This window comes from Galeopterus variegatus, unplaced genomic scaffold (genome assembly GCF_000696425.1).
Source record: "Galeopterus variegatus unplaced genomic scaffold, G_variegatus-3.0.2 Scaffold47, whole genome shotgun sequence".
In the NCBI taxonomy this organism is placed as follows: domain Eukaryota; kingdom Metazoa; phylum Chordata; class Mammalia; order Dermoptera; family Cynocephalidae; genus Galeopterus; species Galeopterus variegatus.
In genome coordinates, this window is record NW_007726158.1 from 1,061,398 (window position 1) to 1,066,259 (window position 4,862).

Below are 4,862 nucleotides of genomic sequence, written 5' to 3' on the forward strand. Positions count from 1 at the left end.
CCCTACCCTCCCCCCTCCCCTCTCCCTCCCCTCTCTTCTCCCCCTCCGGTCTCTGCACCTTCTCACCCAGGTTTTCTCAGGCCCCTCTGTCCAGTCTTCCACTTTCCTGGCCGTCGTGTCTAACGCTCGGGCGTTGCATCATTGGTGGCGGACACAGCCTTGGTACATTTCAGGGGCTCAGTAATTACTTAACTCCACTCAACTGACTCCATCAAACCTTTAAATGCATTGCAGTTCCGTGGGAGGGGCGGAGGGCGGGGTGTGTTTGGAGGAAGGCGGTGCAACATTGCACCAAAATCTTGCCATTTAGGAACTCAACCTGTAATTGGAGAAAGCCATAAAGAGCTCTACTTCAAAGAGCTCTACTTTCAAAGCCATAAAATGCTCTACTTCATAAGCATTCTAACAGAGGCGTGAGGAAAGTACTTTGGAGGTGAGAAATTAATTAGGCGTGGCCCGGGAGACTTTGGAGGTAGCGTAGGTGGGCTAGGGAGTAAGCAGTCTTCCGGTGAAATCACAGCCTTTCTAACATCTCCAGTGCTGAAGAATCCCCTACCCCAGAAAGATGGGCAGAGCCTGTCCCAATCATATGTCTTGATTCCATCAACAACCAGTGGTATCAAGTTTTAAAAGCAGTCAGTAGACAAGCAGACTGAGACTCAAGAAGAGAGGGTAGTGAGAAGAGGGATTGGGGATAAAAAAGAATTTGAATTTTTTCATTCATAGCATGAATGCTGGTTATATACTTGGTCCTGAGTGCTGGTGATTCTGTAATGAACTAGACAATGTTGGTCCTCGCTTCTTGTATTGCTTACAGTTTCACAGTCTATTCTAATCAGGGCCCCAATACTGCAGCAGGAACCATGCTAGAAAATTTCACCTACACTATTATATGTATTCATCACAGCAAGAAGGTGTTGGTACAAAAAACTACCGAGTATCTACTGTGGAACCCTAAGAAAGCCAGCATCTGTTGGCAGCATCCAGTATTGTAAGTGCAGCTCTAAAGAAATAATTAAACACTGGAATGCTGCTACCAAAATGAAAGTATATATAGGTACAAGCTTCTGGTATTACCATCCTAGACTGTTTGCCTTGCAGTACTGAGTTCCCAACGAGTTGACAATCTCTATTTGTGTTTTTATTTATATTCCTTACACACTTCCTTCCTTTAGATTGCATTGTTGGAAAATCCCACGTGACCTTCAAAGCTGCTTGGGTTGGAAATCATTACAGTCAACATGCATACCTAAGTGGCTCTTCAGGAAGTAAAATGTGTCTGTTTCTCAAGTACACCTTTATGGAAGCAGAGTATCTTAGATAACTTCTATCACTTATTCGAGATTTAGCACTGAAAGGAGATTATTCATCTGAAAATGTCCTTTTTAGGGGGAAAAAAGATGAAAATCCCATGAATGCCAGATGTCTTAAACCACTGGCATTATTCAGAGATGCTTCATAAAGGAACACATTGTTGTCCCTTGATGCAGTCACTGGGTATTGCCTCAACACTTGATGGCAGAAATATGCAACTTTCTAAACAACCAACGCAGTGCAGATGGAGTGTGGGCAGTTTACATCTGTATAGACCATGCATGACCTTGTAGTAGGGAGGAAGCACAGAAGGGAGGTGAAGTACCATGGGCTTTGGATTCCTCTTCCTGGATCCCAAGCCCAACTTCACATTTACTTGTGTGGCCCTGAACAGGTCATTCATCCCTAAACCTCAGTTTTTTCATATGCACAGCAGCTACTTTGCAGCAGTTTTGAAGGTTATCTGGGCCCATGCACAGGAAACACCTACTATTTGAACAATAACTATTACCATGTGATATGCAAACAAGTTTACTTATTTAGGATAATATCTACAAAATGGTCTTCTAAAAATAAATGCTGACATATCCTCGAGGACTAACTCATATTCTTTAGTGAAGAATATGAGTTTGTATAATATTGTATTGTAAGTATGTATTATAAGTCCATTGAGTGCATAGCAATACAGTCTCAAAGAATATGTACCAAAAATTAAGTATCATAAGACCTAATCTATTGCCTCCAGTTTTTCTTCCCCAACACACACTAGAAATACTGTTTCTCAGCTTTGGGTGTGGGGGTAAGGGAGCAGGATAGGAGGAAGCAGAATGAGATGGAAGTATGTAAGGAATGTAGGCAATAACACTCCCTCCACCCCAAGCAATTCTAATACATTTCAGTGTTTTTTTCCTTTATCAATCACTGACTTATTCCTTAGAGTTTGCTACTTAGTTGATGTAAGATTTACATACACTAGAAGTTCAGTAGCTATTCAAGGCAATATATAGTTTATTCATTCAAATTTTTATTGATTCTCTGATATATGCCAAGCATTGTTCTAGGCGCTAAGTATATATCAGTGAATAAAACAAAGGTCCTGCCCTCATGGGGCTTATACTGTAGTTGGGGGAGACAGATAATAAGGACACGAAAAGCCAATAGGGCATCTGGTAAGATGTACTTGAGAGAAAAATAAGCAGAGTAAGGTGGCTGGAGATGTGGGACATAGTTTTAGATAAGGTAATCGGAGAAGACCTCACTCACTCTTAGGTGACATTTGAACAAAGACTCGAAGTAAACAAGTAAGTCATGAGAATATCTAGGAATGGAAGATTAGCAGCGGATTCTAGGTGAGGAAAATTTAGGTGTTGAGAATTCTAGGTAGAGACAACACAATGCAAATGCCTAGAGGCAGAAGTATACACAGTGATTTCCAGCACAACAAAGAGGCTGGTGTGGCCAGAGCTGAGAAAATGACAGAGAAAGTACTAGATGATGAGGTGAGAAGAAAGTGGGTCACCAGTTCGTGGAAGACTGCCGGGGACCAGCCCCAGCACAGAGATTGTAAAGGTCCCCACTGGTAAGGGATCCCCCAAAAGGGAGGAAGGGCAGCGTCGGCGATGGAGCGGCAGCAAACATACAGACCCAAAGGATCTGTTGAATGCTGGGACAACAAACACACAGACTCAAGGGATCTGCTGAATGCTGACAATTTATTGAAGCAAGCATCAGACTTTTATACTTTTCTTTCTTATTTGCTACATAATCATAAAATAATCAATGAACAATATCATAATATCTCTTTGTAAGTGACATATGTTCTAAGAAAAATAGCATTACAGTTTATTCCCAGAAAAGACAATTACAATGTCCTTTCCTTTGAGCAAGAACGTTACAACCCACTGGTCCCATATAATCATCACTTTTCATCACTTGCAATCATTACCAAAACTACATCCATGGTACAATAGACTTTCTATGACGTTATTAAAACTTAATTCACACCTACATCTAACTATTCTTTATTCCTAAATAAACACTCTAAAAATTAACTTGCTTAACTAAACTTCTACTTCTATTGTAAAACAAAAGATTGTACATTAACTCCTTCCAAGCAGCCAGGCCAAACCCTCAGGCACCAGACAAGACGAATGCCTACATAGGTTCGTTGTCCCCTTCTGGGCCCCACTGCCATAAGCCATCTCCTGAAAATCCATAATCATAAGTATCATTAGTATGATTAAATATTTTAGTATAATTTTGAATACTACTTCCAAGTACCTTGGAGGCCAGTGTAAGGACTTTAGCTTTTATTCTAAATGAAATGGGCATCTGTTGGAGGGCTTTGAGCAAAGGAAGGACCTACTTCTGATTTGTTTTTTTAGCACATCACCCTGGTTGCTCTCTCTTGAATAGACTATATGGGCAGGGAGGAGGTAGGGAGAGCAGTTAGGAGACTATTAAAATAATTCTTTTGAGAGATAATTTTGGTTTGGTCCAGGGTGGTAGCTGTGGGGGTAGCGAGATTTTGTTGAATTGTGGATATAATTTGAAGGTAGGACTAACAGGGTTTGTGACAAAATTGGACATGGGGTATATAAGAAACAGAGAAGTCAAGGATGACTCCACAATTTTTGGCCTGGCTGGCTGTAAGGATGGAATTCCTATTTACTGAGCTGGAAAAAACTGCAAAAATAGGTTGTGGGAAAGTGTAAAAATCAAACGTTTAGTGTAAGACATGTTGAGTTTGAGATACCGATTAGAGATCCTAACAGAGACACAAACTGGAGGCCAGGAGAGAGGTCAAATCTGAAGGTAAAAATTTTGCATCATCAGCATATACCATGGTACATAAAACTGTAAAACTGGATGAGATCACCTGGTGAGAACGTATAGATGATACACCAACATTTAGAGTTTGGGAGACCAAGAAGGACAAGCCAGTGAGGTAGGAAGAGAATTAAGAGACAGTGGTGTCCTGAAAGCAAAAGGAGAAAATATTTCAAGAAGGAAAGAATGTGGTCAACAAAGTCAATGGTATGTCAGATGATGACTAAGATTTGACTACCAGACTTAGTAAATTCCATGTCACTGGTGACCTTGACAAGAGCATTTTCAGTGTAGTGGGGTGGGCGGAACCCTAACAGGATGGTTCTGGAGAGATGGGAGCTAGTGTTGCAATTCACTCAAAATGGGGTAGTATTGGGGGGTAACAGGAGGACAGATTTTTTTAAAAGACAGGAGATATTATAGTATGTTTATTTACTGATGGAGGTGATCTAGTAGAGGGGGACAGAGGAGAGAAATGCTTGAATGTTGGCCTTGAGTAAGGAGAAGAGGATGCAGTCTAGTGCACAAGATGAAAGACTGGCCTTAGGTATGGAGAATTCATCCATAACACAACAGGATGGCAGAGTGTATGGTGACTGAACAATGGCAGATGTGGCCATGGAATGTTGTAGAAGTTCCCCTCAGATTGCTCCTGTTCTGTCACCAAAATAGGAAGCAAAGTGTAAGCCAGTTATGTTGTACCAACAAGCAACCTCCTT

At 41.2% G+C, this 4,862-nt stretch overlaps 1 protein-coding gene across 3 annotated transcripts in view; it reads right to left on the reverse strand.

The window, feature by feature from the left end:
- HDDC2 (HD domain containing 2) overlaps window positions 1-211 on the reverse strand; it is a 20,197-nt gene extending 19,986 nt beyond the window's left edge. For 2 of the 3 annotated variants that reach the window (XM_008572480.1, XM_008572494.1), the window contains exon 1: window positions 67-211. The gene's annotated coding sequence lies outside the window, so the exon portion shown is untranslated. Of the gene's footprint in view, window positions 1-58 lie in introns of all 3 variants that reach the window. The other variant, XM_008572489.1, reaches the window with a different exon arrangement.
- Window positions 212-4,862: the final 4,651 nt, after the last annotated feature.